Source organism: Brassica napus, chromosome C8 (genome assembly GCF_020379485.1).
Source record: "Brassica napus cultivar Da-Ae chromosome C8, Da-Ae, whole genome shotgun sequence".
Taxonomy (NCBI): Eukaryota; Viridiplantae; Streptophyta; class Magnoliopsida; order Brassicales; family Brassicaceae; genus Brassica; species Brassica napus.
In genome coordinates this window covers 46,301,513-46,318,712 of record NC_063451.1, presented here as the reverse complement: position 1 = coordinate 46,318,712, position 17,200 = coordinate 46,301,513, and positions in this window count along the sequence as shown.

The window sequence follows — 17,200 nt, the reverse complement described above, 5'->3', positions numbered from 1 at the left end:
GTGTAAACCAAACTGAAAATTAAAATACAAGGAAACAGGAAAAATAAAGTACAATGATTGTTACAAATGGTAGAAAATTGTTTGCACATGGACACAACACCACATTGCTTCCCTGACATGTAAAAAGACCAGACAATCTCCCCAAAGTTGTGGGACACATAACTCCTTTTTCACATAACTTTCTTTCCAAATTGAATTGAGAAGAAGAGAAAAACTGTAATGCAGATAATAATAAGTAATATATGATTTACAGGGTTCAACTATCGACTTCAGGACTTAATGTCGACATGACATGTTAAAGAAAATCACGTAATATATTGACAACAATAAATTTGCAGTGTCGTGTAGTCTTTTTCTAGTTCTGTTAAGATTCTTTTGACTAGATGAAAAAAATAATATTTACAACAACGTACGGAGCAAAGAGGGTGTTGAAACTCATTTTCAACAGTTGAACGATAAGCAGCGAGGGTGTTAAATTTTTATGTTAACCTATGTGTATTCAATAAACTATAGAAAGTTTCAGCTGTTGAACAAAAAATTGTGGCCCCGAACAGTCACGTGTCGCAACATAAGTGACTGAAACTGTTGGGCACACGCATGCGGACATACACGCTTTTTTTTAAAAAAAAAATTAGATTTAAATACTGTCTTTTGATTGGCTGTGCAGATTTCATTTTATTTTATCTTCACCCAATAATTCAAATCCATTTATTATATCAAAATTCAAAATTTTTTTATCTATAAATAGAGACTACTCTCATTTTGTTTGGATACAGAAAAAAAAACATCATTTTTCACTATAATCAACTATCTTAGTGTTTTAAACTTTTTTTTGTTAAATGGATCCCAATAATAATCCTTTCAACACCCAAAACTTTTCTAATTTTTCTTTTAACTTCCAAAATCCCAACAATTATCAATTTCAAAACCAAACTTCCAACCAACCTCAAAATATACCAAGTTACGGTTTTTCACCAACTTTCTTCATGCCATCATCTTTTCCGAATTATCCTCTAAATTGGTAAATATATTACTTAAAAAAATATGTTTTTAATTTCCATTGTTTTTATTAATACAGATTTTTGTATTATTTATTGTTTTTATTAATACAGATTTTTGTATTATTTAAAAATTAAGCTAAATATAATAATTTAAAATAAATATTATTAAAAATTATGTTATTTTAGTTTTTAAGTTAATTGTAAAAAGCAAAAATATGAATTAAGAGTTGTGGGGTAAGGTGTTGAATTTTTTAAAACAAACCATTATAGATATGTAGATTGAAGTGGGTGTTGAATAAATAAGGTGGAAGAAAAAAAAGATTATGTGGAATGTTAAAAAGAGAAAAATAGAGTATTGAATATAAAGAGTGTTAAAACCATTGTACATTGTCTAATAGCTTGAACTATTTTCAGACAAAAATCAACTACTAATAGAAAATTTGTACCAGATGACTATAAAAAGAACCTAAATTAGTTATATGGAAATCGACTGTTCACTTTTCCATAACTCCCTAATTGCCCCTAGCTACTTCTGACATAGCTATTGCATATCTGAAATACAATAGGCATGCCTGTGTAACAGTTGGAACAACAATAATCAATATGTGCAAGAAACCAAAGTAAAAAAAATCAGATATCTCTTCAATCTCAATTTATCTCTTCATATCATCGATGAAAAACATAAGGCTAATCTCAATGTTTTGCTCTGTTTTCTTATATGAACCCCTGTAAAACCCAACATTTTCCACCGATCAGATTATCTGGCTTGATGCTCTGAGGTCCTTTGGTATTATTTTCCTGGGAAGAAACGTGACTCGTTGTCATCATCTTCATCATCAATTCAATCTGTATCCACTGTAAGAATCAATCCATTTGCTTGTTTTAGTTGTAGCTTTCGAAAGCTCATGCTTTACAAAATTGTATTATTTTCATCAATTACACCCTTGCTATGACGTAAGCTTCCACCAGACATATTTCTGACAAGCTATCCAGCCAGGTGCTTCATACGGGGATGAGAGTTTTATCGCCAGACCAAGCCCAACATTTTACCACATATGCAAATATTTTCAAAAACGGCATACATACCTAATTACCGACTCCGTTTTGTATATACACCCAAATGAACCAAACTAATAACACCGAATATGATATGATCATGGACGCATTGGAAACCTAATTTGGTGATATCCAATATTTACCGCCCACACGCTTAAGTTCACTCCATAACTAGTTTGCTATGCTAATTTATTTTCCTAGTTGGTGATTGTGCCTGACGAACATGAATACCAATTTATTTTCCAAAGTTATGTTTGTGTGTTGAAGAATGTTAATACGTACTTCATAAGGTTAGTTGACTATAGTTAGCTTTTAATTCAGTTTGCAAAACATACTGGAGATAAGTCCTAGTTATTTTAAGATACTGATAACTTTATTATAAGTCCTTATCAACTTAGGAACATTACGTTGTATAAATACCGAGCTATTGCTATCATAATAAACAAGTAATTCTATTCAAAACTATTTCATGTTATCAGAACCAAGTTGGTCGAGGTATAAGACGATCGATTTCGGGTGGATGTCTGCAATCTATCAGAACTTCCGGAAGAATTGTGTGAGGTGTAAGCAGATATTTCTTAAATATTTTATTTTATTGTCAATATCTCTCAAATGGTGTGACTGATTGAAATATAACTATAGAAAATTTAGTATAAAATTTTGTTTGTAAGAGTTTTTGATTGAGCGGTTTAAAATGTTGCTTTAAAAAATAAGATATTTACAGTCATTTTTTTTAATTTTGATTGTATTAAAAAACAATATAATGCATGATTGATAATTTTAACGGATATAGGTAAAATTTAAAGCTTAAACAATAATCAATAATCAATCATCCTCAATTTTGTTCTTTTCCTTTGTTTTGTTTTGTTATATCTAAAATCTATATTATAATAGATCAATTTTTGCTCATTCCTCAGCGCGCCACGTCATCGTTTTGTGGGCTCCACTTTTAAAAAGTGTGAAAAAGTGTCAAGCCCATAGCTCGAACCCGGGTTATTGAAATATAAACACCAACATTTATACCACTAAGCTAACTAATACCTTTGTACATTGATGGCCGAACCTAATATATATTTATGAAGGTCGGAAGCCCTTGCTTCTTCGGCTTCCTCTGAGGATCGGACCTACAAGTGTGTTATGGATTTCATTTTTAAATGAGATTCATCACGTTATATGAAAAAGCTTAAGTTTGCAACAATTATGGTTTTCCTATATTGTAAATTGTTGTAGTTTAATATGAGTTTTTTTCATCATTGTCTCAAACAAGTCTGAGTTACAGAGTTGCGCCGTGTGTATGTTCGTAATCTATTTTTTCACCGTTGAACTCTTCATGTCTCCATCTTAAATCGCTTGATCATAAATGTTCCTGATTTGTAGCCCCTCTGTAAACCATATATATATGATTCTCATCTTTGATGAACCCAATCTGCATCTCCACAAAACTCATTGATTCCTCTTAGCTTTAACCATCTTCTAGAAAATGTTTCTCTCTGCCTCTCCAGTTCGTCAAACCGGCGTCCCGGCGTCCGTCACTCAACCTTCGAGTCTCTCCGTCTTGGTCTTAGTAGTCAGAGCATAGCCTCTGGCTTCCTCCGCTTCTGGGATTCCCTGAACTTCAAGAAAGACAGGGAGTTTGTGGGAATCACGGTTCTTTTCCTCGATGAAAAGGTAAGTTAATCTTCGATCTATCACACTTATTTAACATAATTGTTTTAATTGATTTCCTGATTCTTTGTTGAATAATACTATTTGCAGATTCCGTGATTCATGGGTTTACTCCCGTCGGACGTGCTAATCATTACATGCCATCTTTGAAAGCAGATTCCATTGTGAAAGTCGATCATTTTGAGGTTGCTAGGTGCTCCAAGTGATTGCGAACACAAACCTAGAAATTGGTAAACATAGCATATTTGGCAGCTCCAAGCAAGATTACAATCAGGCAAATTCAAGTGGAATGACATACCAACAACTGAAACTGGTAATTAGTCAACAACTTATCCCATATTTTCTTTATCTGAAAAAATCTACTGTGTTTCTGATCTATTTTTTCATCTACGCAACTTTAGCCTCTGTCATGGATAGCTCTCTCCCAAGAATTGCATTGACTATGGTTTCTGGGAAGAAAAAGATCTTGCTCCTGAAAAAAGACCGTGACAACCCTGTTGTAAGATTTTAGTTTGTGCAGAACAAAAAATCTTGATTTATTTTCTATTTAGTATAGTGATAGTTGTTGACAATCATTAGTTATTTGCCAATATGTTTTTATGCGGCATTTCAGAACTCTCCATTCCAAGCGGAACAGCAGATGGAAGCTAATTTTTCTGGAAGCTCCTCGACTTCAAGACAGAATCAGAAGATAGATGTTGATGGGAGGTTAATCAAGGGAATACTTCAGAGAAGTGAGACGGTCTGGCCAGACTTCATCTTTTGTACAACCTGAGCAAAGAGTGGAACCCACAAAACACGAGAGAAGAAAAAACAAAACACGAAATTAACATATTCAGATCTTCTCTCTTGCATGTCTATCATCTGGCGCCGACGAAACTCAACACCCACGGCAGACGAAGCTGATGCAAGTAAACCTCTCATTAATCATGCTTAAAATCAATCTACGCTTTTCAATCTCACAAACTAATAAACAATTTTACCTACATGAATCGGAAAATTAGTGCCCACATTCCCGACATAGAGAAAAAAAGGAGTTGAAGTCCTAACAGTTTTTTCAGTATTAGACTAAACCACATATTCAAGGCCACTTATTTTGAAATCCTAACATTTTAAATCCAAATTTATTATCTTTTTCCATGCACTATTTGATTTATATACAAACAACTACCTAAGTAAACACTAACAAGTTCTATCACCCTCAACTTTGAACATATAAGATATAAAAATATCAACATATGACTTCGTCGTTCATTCTTATATTAAACTCATCAACCTATGTAATATCCAAAGTCCCATCAATCACATTATAGACAAAAAAACAATAAAATCCCGTAAACAAAACTATACAATACACCTATAATGTAGCCGACTCCGCGCTTGCGCGGAGACTATGCACCTAGTTTTGGTAATGTAAAAGTAGACTCTCCTACGAAGGAATACATTATAAATGTATCGTTTAGATTTTCTTTTTATAAATGCGAAACATAACCAGGGTACATTATTACGTCACAATAAAAGAAAAAAGTTTCAAATGCTAAGCTACATATTTATCTTTTTTCCTTAGCCATTTATTTACTTTGGTGGATGGATCACCAATGCATGCCGTTAACCGCCCCCTTCCATTACTGCATAGTTTCATATGTATGGTCGTAGCACTATGGCGAATAAAATAGTTGACCATTCTTGTGTTGTATACTTGTATGTAATATAGCCATATAGGTGTGTAGCCCTTTTTATTTCTTAACAAACTTTGAAAGAACAAAATCTATTATTTTGGGTGATCAAGCTATCCCGGATATATATTCAGATGATTGTCAACAATGATATTAACAGTTTTGAAATTAGCCATCATTAAATTAGGATATACACTACATCACAGAATAATATTTTCGTTTTGAATTATTTTTATATTGTAATAATAAAATGGTCATCATAAAGTTATGTGAGATAAATTTACATGTAACATTGATCTATAATATTTATATTTTTATAAAATATATTATGGCTTATTTTAAATTTTTTAATAACCTGTTATTTTATATAAATGTAATTACATATATATAAGTCAATATGAGATAATTCATCTATTTAACGCATCTTTCATTTTGTTTCCGATTTAGTAATAGCAAAATGGATTGGGTCTAACCCATACACAAATTAGCCCATTGACTGTCAATATATAAATGGCTCGCTTCTTAAACTAAGCTGCCTTTTTTTAAAGAGCCCGTTAGAGCATCAGGTGTATATCTCTATAATTTCCTCTAAAATAGAGATCTCTAATAGAAGTGAAAATGCTCCAATATATGCCTCTATAATAGAGTTTTTCTATTTTAAAGAAAAATATAGAGGAAAGTTACTTTTTATCTCTATATTTAGAGATGAAAATAGCATATCTCTATATTTTCCCCTATAAATAGAAAAATTCTATTATAGAGATATACATTTGAGCATTTTCACCTCTATTATATGATTTCTCTATTTTAGGAGAAAATATAGAGATAGAAATTAAGGTGGGTTGGAAAAGGTCTTAATGTCATAGAAAATTACATAAGTTTCTAAAATTATGGAAATAATATATTGATTGAAATATGGAAAAGGCAGAATTCTTAAATTATAAAAGTACGTATATAATTTTCAAAAACACTTTAAAGTTGTTGAATACTAAAGAAGAACTTGCATCGTCAAGGAAGAATTATATATATGAGGTATTTATCCCAAAAAAATTCCCAACATAACTATTGTAGTATAAAGATTTGTACTACTACCGGTCCCTACACAATCATATTGTAATCCGATAGAATTTTGTTTTTGGTTAAGTATATACAATATTAGATGATATTTTGTTTGAGATGAAATTTGATTTAGATGAATGTATCAATATAATATTCTTATACTGATTTTTAAAAGTATTCATTTATACAATTTTGTACTACTACCGGTCCCTAATACACAGTTATATTATATAAACAAGACATGAACCCGTTGCAACGTAACGGGTTTTGTTTGATGTTTTAATTTAATAAAAACCATAACATAATAAATCATTTTGTTATAGTATTATGATTTTTTTTTGCATATGTTGTTTGAGATTTATTTTATAATTAAAATCCGTTCTCATTCATAAGTTAAAGTTAATATTTGTATTTTATAATTATGGTGCATAGATGAGTTGTTATAAACTTTATATTAAGGATTAGAGAAAATACTATACATAAACATTTAAACTGAACACAATCCAAAATAATAAATGAAGAGTAAAAAGAAATGAAAGTTAAATACACCAATCAAATCAATGACAACATTATACATGTTCTTATATACTAATTTAATATTTTATTAAATAAGTATTTAAATTTTTATTTTGCTAAGATTTTTTTAAAAAAGAAAACATTTTATTTTATAAATATTCATTTTATTTACAGTTAAAAAATAAAAAATAATATTAAATACTCTTGTACAATTTTGTTTAAGATTTTAGAAAAGGTAAATTATTGTCATATAACCTATTACAATTTTTTTCTCTTTAGAATTTCAGAAACAAAAATTTTGCTATCAAATAATTATTTTTAGTTATAAATAAATATTTTCAAAATTGCAATTTTAAAAATCGTATTAATACTAATTTTACACTTCTTTTTTTAATTATATAATTTTTAGTATCATGTTCATCATCAAACACTCTCTTAAAAATAATACCAAATAAATTTTTATAATTTTTTTTTGGTTAGGACTTAAAAATGTTATCCAAATTTCTTTTGTTTAGGATTTTTTTTATAAAAAAAGAAAACAACTATCAAATATTTGTTTACAGTTTTTTAGGATTTTAGAAAAGAAAATTAATATTACATAATGTTTTGCAATTATATTTTGTATAGGATTTAAAAAAACATTCTATCAAATAACTATTTCCAGTTAATATTAACTATTTTTAAAAGTTGCAATTTTCAAAATTTGTTTTAACAATTTTTCTTGTAAATTGAATAATTGTTACTATCATGTTTATCATTAAATTTTTGAAGTAAAATTACTATTAAATAAAATTTTACAAGTCTCCCAAATCACGATTTAAAAGAAAATAAAAAATTCTTAGTTGGTCAAGATTACAAAATAATTTTCTTTCAAAAATCTCTTTTATTTAAGGATTTTGAAAAAGAAGAAGTTATTTTCACATAATGGAGGTTTTTATTGACATATACACAATCTAATTTTTTAATTGACACATATCACAATCATATCAGTTGAAATATTTGAAGTTAATTTTGGTTTATATTTTTTAACACAAATTATTAAAAAGTAGAGTTAGTTAATTATAAGAAAAATAATATTACTTTTACGTTTTATTTTATTTAGACTTTTAAAAAGGAAATTAATTTTTTGATTTCTTTTAGATTTTTATACAACTATTTTATTTTTAATAGAAAAATTTTGTTTAGTTATTTATATATTTTATCTTATACATACAAATACATATTTATCATATTCACACCTATTCATGTACGACAATAACAACAAAATTAAAAGTTATGCTAGCATCATAAGATGTAATAAGGATAATAAAAAGTTGAGATGTATCAAAAAATTAAAAGAAAATACTCCGGTAATATTTTTCAGGTAAATACTATTCTGTTTTAACAAAATAATATATGGAAGCTTAAATATAGATGTGAAATATTTGTAACTATTTTTTGTCATAAATTTTAACAGACAATTATCTATTAAAAAAAGAAATTTATTTAATTATAATATAATAATAAGAATACTTTTACAATTTTCTTTTAATTATGCTTTTAAAAAAGTAATATTATTTATTTTAAAGTTAATTTTTCTTCATGTTTTTATTAAATAATTTCTTGTAATTGTAGGATTTTTACAATTCGTTTTTGTTTAACATTGTTTTCTTAAAAGTTAATGTTTATCTTTTATAATTCTCTATCTTTAGTATCTTTTAAAACACACATTATAATAAAATATAATAATAACAATAGTTATAATAATAATAATAGTAAAATTAGTAATAATAATAATAATAAGACTATTAAATAATATTTTTAATTAATTTTTAAGAAAAAAATGTTTTTATTATTTTAGTATATATATTTTTGATTATAATATAGTGCAACACATATCACATTTATAAATATATAACTCACATGTTTCACAATCATGTTAATTAGCAATTCTGAAAAACTAAACTCAATATAATCTTTTATAATTATATTTTCATTAAAAGTCTAGAAAATAAAAATTTTATTAAATAAATTAAATTCAAATCTGTTTTATAGGATTTTGAAAAAGGAAAATTTCTAAAACAAATTACTAAATATTTTTTAAAATCGTTTTTACTATTAAATAATTTTTAAAAGTAGGTTTTTTCAAAAAAAAAAATTATTATCTTATTATTTTATATATATATATATAAACACATGTCACAATATCAGAAGAAAAATTATTATCAAATAATCTTTTGCAATAATCTTTTGATTAGTGTTTCTAAAAAAGAAAATTACTATTAAATAATATTTATAGTTACCTTTCAATAAAATTCATTTTTGTTAATATCTCAGTATATATATTTTTAATTATGAGATAGATTAACACATGTCACAATCTTGAAATACATAATTGCCATGTGTCACGATCAAGTTAATTAGCAACTTTGAAGAACCAAACTTTATATAATTAACTAGATATAAGCCCGTGCGTTGCAACGAGTTTTGTTTGATATTTTAATTTAATAAAGAAAAAAGAAATAAATTATTTTATTATATTTTTAGGATTGTTTTTACATATGTTGTGATATTACGTGTATACGCAAACCAATTAACCTAATGTGCACACTACCACAATCAAATGGTATGTCGATGTAGCATTTTAGGATCGAATCCACAGAGACCAACGATTACACTTTATCTTTATGAGATCAATATCAAGCTAAAACAATGATGGGGTTTTGAGATTAAGGTTTTGTAACAAGCAAGTAATAAGATTAATTAAAGTTTAAGATTATAAAAGATGCTAAGTCTAGGGCGATGGATCCGGTGTCAAAACGATCATGAGCCAAATAACTATTCAAGGAACAATTCAAACAAGTCTAGAACTCGAAAAACAAATAAAGTTTGACCCACTGTCGTGGTGTCTCCCCTTTTATCAAGCAATTCTAACACCTAAACTGTCGTTTGGATTAGAGTATGAAGACAAACATTAAGTTCAGATTCGATTTGTTCACAATTTGCCCTAACATCTACTTTCGCTGGTTAGGGACAAATCGCCCATTCATGATATTTCTAGCAACCTAAAACACTTTTGATGATTAGATTAAACCTAGAATCAGGCACTAAGTAGCTAGTTTAATGCAGGCAGTAAGCGCAATCATGAATAGAGACAATCAAAACATAAATCCTTATTTGTATTTAGCTCATGGATCTAAACACCTTAACACCCTAGACTAAGCAAGGTGACTACTCAGCCATGGAGCAAGAAAACACAGAGACAGAGATATAAAGCAACATGAAATATGACTGAAATAAAGTAATAGGATTCAGGGGGTTCTTCTCTAAATCGAGAGAGATGGCCTTCTCCCTTTACAAAGTAGCAAAATCTCAAGTCTCCCACTCTAAGGTCTGGTTTCTTCTCCAAGAAATAGCGTAGAATGATAAAGAGAAACATAAAATATGATATATCAAAGCCAGAGGCGGCTGGGAGAGAAAATAGGGATAATTAGGGCAAACCCCGTAATGATTGTAGTTTCCTTAAAAATCTCTGCCGCTGGAACACTCACTCGGAACAGTCACTCGGGTTGCTCCGCTATCTGACTGTTCTGCGTGAAAACCACCAAATTGCATTGTTTTCTGCCTCTTTTGTTCCAGCTGGTCCATCTCCCATCCAATGCAACTCCAGACCTGTAATGACTCCAAAAGGACTAGAAAGACTCGATAAAGACTTGAAAACCAATTTAAAAGCATGTATACAAGATGTATAAAACACCATATATCAATTCCCCCAGACTTAGATCCTTGTTTGTCCTCAAACAATGTCAAGTATCAAGAACAGGGAGAAAGGTTTGAAAGTGTGGGAACTCTCCTATTCTCAGCAACCATACTTTAACCACGAATCTCTGAACCATACAAGCAGTAAAACTAGGACAACACACCCTTACCGGAACCCCACTGACTGCTGTTCAAAAATCGGCTCCATACTCTTCATCTCAAACCTGAAAAAGCAACACTATCGAGACAGAACTCTCTACAGTCATTTAAGAGTAGCGTGAGCTTCTCATCACAGGCATCATTCAGGGTAGACGGTCTAGGTGTGGAACAGGCTATTTAATGGTGGAGTTAAAAGTGTTTAGGGGCTACCATTTCATTGAAGAAGATGCAGGATATCACACAAAATGACAAGAGAGGATAGATCCATTGATGTCCACAGCCTCTACTCGTTTTTGCTCTATCTGGTGCGACTGTTCTGATGACGGAACATGCAACTGATTGTTCTGCATTCCACTTTCCTTTTGGTACCCACTCCTTTGCTCGATCTTTCCAGTGGCTCATATTTCTTTGATCTCATCCCCTTCTCCATCACCTCATTTTGGTTTTTTTTTTTTTTTTTTTTTTTTTTTTTGAAGACTGATATGGTGATGTGACAAAGAAGGAGGTCATACATGATCGTTCTGAGTGCCACTGGTGGTTCTGATTTCGCAACCATCCTGGTTCTCCACCCCTGCTCTTGCGCAGTTCATTGGTTATGGAGCGGTTGCTCCCTTAATCTGCTTGTTCTCCTTTCTGCCATAATTTCTGGAGCAGTAACGAGTAGGAGGCTGCGTTGATCATTTCCTCTCCGACCTTTTTGCACATATCTGCACATATGACACTGAAAAACAAATGCATGAAGGTGGAATAAAATCTAAGGTACAGGGTGGGAACTAGCTAAAGATGAGCTAGCCACTCAGGATCAGCAAGATGGATAAAAAGGATAAGAAGTCCTGAGTGTGTTCTCGTTTCCCTGATCTAATGCCCATAACAAGAAGGATTTCAGTCAAGATTAGGTTCAAGTAAGGTGGAGTTAAGTCTACCCAGTGTAACCTGATCGGCTGAGAACTTCTGGAGAATCAAGTGAGATATGTCAGGGTGTTCCAGGTCCACATGTGTGTCTTTCGCCACTGCTAAGGTCACTGAATAAGATAACTAAAGCACAAGGTGGTCAGTGATCAACACGGAATAAGGGCCTAATTCCCACAAATTTTGACTGACTCAATAAAAACTGACTCAAATTGACACAAAAGAAAAACAAAAGAAAGAAACGAGTTAGTAAACGACGAAAACCCTCCCCCAGACTTACTTCACAACGTCCCTGGTAATAAATCAGAGAGAAGGTGAAAACAAGAATAAACATTTTTTTTTTTTTTGGGTCGAGATACTTACCTGAGTGGAGCAGGCACTCCATGAAAATTCTGGGTGTTCTGTCGTCAGATGGTCGCCTGGAACAACCGCTCTTTTCAGGGGGTAGGTTGTTCCGTTTCTGCAACCCATAATTTTTGAAGTATCTCGAATTTTTATGCTTTTTGACCTGAAACTCAATAAACTAAAACGAAAATAAGCAACCAAAAACAAAAGCAAGTTATATTTACACTTACCAGTGGGTTGCCTCCCACCAAGCGCTTGGTTTAAGTCACTAGCTTGACTTGGTGACAGGGATCAGTCGGGTTGATCATGAGGACTTGTTCCAAAACAAGCTCCACAATCAGACATGTTCAACTTCAGAACTCTGCTCAGCAACCCTTTCACAGTTGCTTTTCCTTTCTCCTTCAGCTCATGTGTGAGAATAGCTCTGACTTTAGAGAAAGGTTTAGAGGTACCCTTGCACTTTACCTCATACTCAATGGAGTTCCCATCACACTTGAGAGGTATCAAAGTCATTGTAGGATCTCCCTTGACCCTTTTCTTCTGGACTTTCTGTTTCACCCTTGAATTTCCTCTGAATTTAGTAGGATCAGTGCTAGGATCTTCATCAAATAACAGTCTGCTCTCACCCTTATCACCATGCTCCTTCTCTGGAACAACCTTCAGCTTTTCTACATCAAACACTGAGATGCAAGAGGCGTGTGATGAGGAAGATCTGGTGGGTACAGCCTTGTAGAAAATTTTCTTGTTGATGTTGGAGAAGCAGACTCTCTTGTTGGGCATATCGATGGTTGCTCCAACAGTAGCCATGAATGTCCTTCCAAATATCAAAGGCATCTCATGATCCTTGTTGATCTCAACAACTTGAAACTCAGCAGGAACAATGCATTCCCCTACTTGAACATGAAGGCTGCGGATGGTTCCATATGGGACTGCTCTGGAAAAGTTTGCAAAGGTCAGGGTCAGCTGAGAACGCTCAACATCAGCAATACCCAAATCGTCTACAATAGCCTTTGAGATGAGATTCACACAAGAACCAGAGTCACAAAGAGCGTCCTTGAAGGTTGTTCCTGCGATGGAACATGGGAAAACAAACTTTCCAAGATCATCAACCTTAGGCAATACCTTCAGTGCTGGCGTAGACAGTGCTCTGGTGTAGAGGACCTTGATCTCTTCTTGAGTCTCTCTACAGTTTTTAAAGAACTGGAGCAATGGACGAATCTGCAGAGCATCTTCGAATGCAAGTTCTTTAGGAAGCCTTCTCACCATCTTGTTAAAACCTATCAGCTGCTCTTCACCAATGGGATCCATCAGATGTCTAGGTGGAATTGGATAGGGAACCTTAGGAACATAAACTCAGACTGGTGGAGTTTCAGCAGGTTCGCTAGGAGCAATCACTTCAGAGCTAGCAGACTGCTCTGTGTTCTCTTCTGCGACTAGAATAGTCTCAGCAAACGACTGCTCTACTGCATTACAGTGCTCAGTCCTTGGATTTTTATCAGTTCTTCCAGGGAGCGTCTCTTGTTGCCTCTTGACACTCTCAACTGTTTGAGCAAGCTGAACATCGATCTTTCTCATATGGATCGCAAGATTGTCATACTTGTTATTCAGCTCAGTGAACATGTTGCCCATCCTGGTGTCAATTTCTGTGGTTACCTGATTCAACACCTTGGCCTGAACCTGCTGACCCTGCAACAGCTGTTGCATCATCATACCCAGACTTTGCAGCTCATCTGGTTGACTGTTCTCGTTAGCTGGAACAGCTTGCTGATTGCTCTGCAGTTGTCGCTTGTTATGTGGTAATAGGTTTTTCTGCCTATTGCAAATGTTGTAGTATAGGGGGGTTGAGTGAATGTCGAACCAGTCCTAGTGATGTGAATCAGTGAGAATACAAGTCATTTCTTAAGCTAAGCGGATTCAATAGTTGTGAGTGTGTGACAAGTAACAATAGCAAACAGAGCAATACAACAAGGTTTTGATCAATTTAGACAAGTGAATCCATGGGCTAAGGGAATTGATTTCAAGTAACTAAAATCCAATCTAGGTGACAAGCTTTCAATCAAAGTAATCCCTTAAGTCTAAACACAATTCTAGACAAGTCCTATGTCTAGGTAAATGCCCATTTGCTTAGAAATCATTAAACATCAAATGTCTTTGGCTTAATTCAATCAAGCAATCTTTAAGTTCAAGTTCAATAACTATCTAGCAATTTTAACATCAAGTGTCCTTGGCTAATCTCACTAGAGCTTAGTTGAGTTGATTCAAACACTTCATCTAATCATGTCTGATGAGAAGTGTTTAGAAATCAGGTTTAGAGTGATCAAGACTAAACAAGCATTAAGAATACTCAACAAGCAAGTTCATACAAGGATCTAATACAATAACACCATAGATCTTCACTAAGTTACTCTAATCTCCCTAACCCATGAATTCTTAAGGAAACTACTCACTAATCTCCATGAAAACACTTAATCTCATAATAGATTGAAGCATATTCAAGTAGATACAACAGAGAATAAAGATAAACAAGGATTTAAACAAGCAAAACGAAATTAAAACTCAAGAACAGATGATGAACAATTGAAGAACAACTCAAGAACACTAAGAACAATGATATTTCAAAGAGAGAGAGTTTTGACAAGTTAAATTATTACAAAGTTGGATAATGATGTTTCTTGCCCACCCTTTTGATAATAAGAAAGCAAATATTATACAGAAAAGTAGGAAAAATCGTGCAAAGGAAAGGTGGGTGGAAGAAAGTGGGAAGTTGGTTAATCCCATCAACTTTCAAGTGGTCCCCGGCAAGGATTGATACACCTATAGTAAATCGATCATAACTTATCCAATACAGCTTCAAATGACTTGAAACCACTTCTATTGGAAAGCTAACTCAATTTCCAGTGTCTCCACAAATTTTGAGCTTCAGAAGAGATTTTTAAGGCCTTCATCCGTGTTCATCTTTCACGCTCTGGCTTCAGAGCGGGTACGCCACCTCGCTGCCAAACCCCGCTCCAAATGTTTTACTTCGTTTCTTCATAACACGCGCGAGCTACAGACCCCGCTCCACCAGGTCGCTCTACATATGGAGCGGGTACGCTACCTCGCTGCGTGAGGTCGCTCTGATAGGGAGATCGCTCAATGATCACTTTTAACACTTCTTTTGGACTCCAATTGCACTCAAAATCCCACCAATGGTCCTCTAACTCATCCATGGTGCTCTCCAACACCTGATATGTACAAATGCAATGATATGCAACCTAAATGTGCCTAAATGATGCTCCAAATGACCAAACCATGCAAGAATAAGAAGTTAAAAACATGTAAATTCACAAGATATCAACTCCCCCACACTAGTCCTTTACTTGTCCTCAAGTAAAGTTTCAAGTCCTAAGAAGGAAGAAGTTTGAAAAAGGGAGCTCTTAGCCAAAAGACACACATCCTAGCTCTTCTACAACATTCCAAATGATCATAGCAAACAATCATTGGTCATTTTTCTATCAGTCTAGCTTCTCAATGCCTATCAAACTCTTTTTATTTCTTTATACAAAGTGCAATGTTCATCAATCAACAAGTAACTTCAACCAATTCTCACATTCATTCACACACACACACACAAGGTGGATTCTCACAAATGGGCACATGATCTCAATCACTTGGCTTGGTAGATTAATGGTCTTTTATGAATGAAAAGAAAGGTTCAAATACAATCTTTTTAATGGTGGCAATCACTCAAGAACAAGGAGCATGATCATTATGCAAAATTTATCTAAGACTAGGAGCAATTCATGCATACATAGCTCATTCTCATCATTCTACTCTTCTTCCTAAGTGATTACAAATTCTACCCATCTTTTATATTTCAAAACCCAAGTATATACACTTCACTCACATTTCTCACCAAGTGAACTCTCTCTTTTTTTTTTTTTTACATGATCAACCAACTAAGAACTTGACACTCTTTTTCTTTCCCCATTATGATCTTTCATTAATTTTTTTTTTTTTTTTTACTTTGGGGAATTCTAATTGACACACTTAAGAGTTTTTCTTCTTTTATTTTCTTGGTTCCTATTGGTTTTCTTTTCTTATTGACACTCTTTGATCTTTTTCTCTTTTCTCAAACCCAAGATATAACAACTTAAAAACACACAAACTCACTCACCATCCTAGATGCTAGTTCAAATGAGGATCTTATGCTAGCAATAGATGAGAACAAACATATGTCGCTCCCAATACTCTCAAGATTTTGCACATGACAAGCTATCAATAAGAGACCTCACTCAACAAATCAATATTGGTTTCAAAGAATGGCAAGGGTTCAAGGGTAAGGGAGTGCTATTTGGGTTAATGAAAGGATAAGACATGGAATAAGATAACCCAAATGTGTATGAAATCCATGATCAAGTATGCAAGTGCCCATATGCAAGAGAGATTAAATTCATTATGATCAAGTTCAGTTTGTAATTGGTTTCAAGAACAATGTCAATATCATATGAGCAACATGTTTCAAAAAGAGTTTTCAAGGCTCAAAAGATGCTTGTAGATATGTTCTTTTCATGGCAATTTCAATCATGGCTCCCTATGCATAATTCAAAACTCACAACTTTTTTTTTTTTTTTTTTTTTTTTTTTTTTTTTTTTTTAACAATCACAAGAAAATCCAAAATGCAAATCATTAAAATCCACACAGATGCAAAGTGCTTGATATGTCAAATGCAAATCATCCAAATAAAAACAAGCAAAATGATCAGTTTTTATAGTACCCCCACCACACTCGAATCACACAGTCTCTTGTGTGACTTTGAATTTGGAGTGGTTTACATGATAAGTAAAATAAAAATTACTAGAGATGTGGAGAGAATTTAAACCGGATTAGAGTACTTACCTTGTGACTGTAGCGACTTGAGCATGTCACTATGGATATGTCGCTATGAGCATGTCTCCACAACACTTGTGTTTCTTTCCTAGCCTCTTTTGAATCCTTTCCTTTTTCTGAGCACCTTCCAAACTGAAATGACACACAATTCACACAAACAAACACACAAACAAGGATAGTTCACACAATTTATTAAAAACATTCACA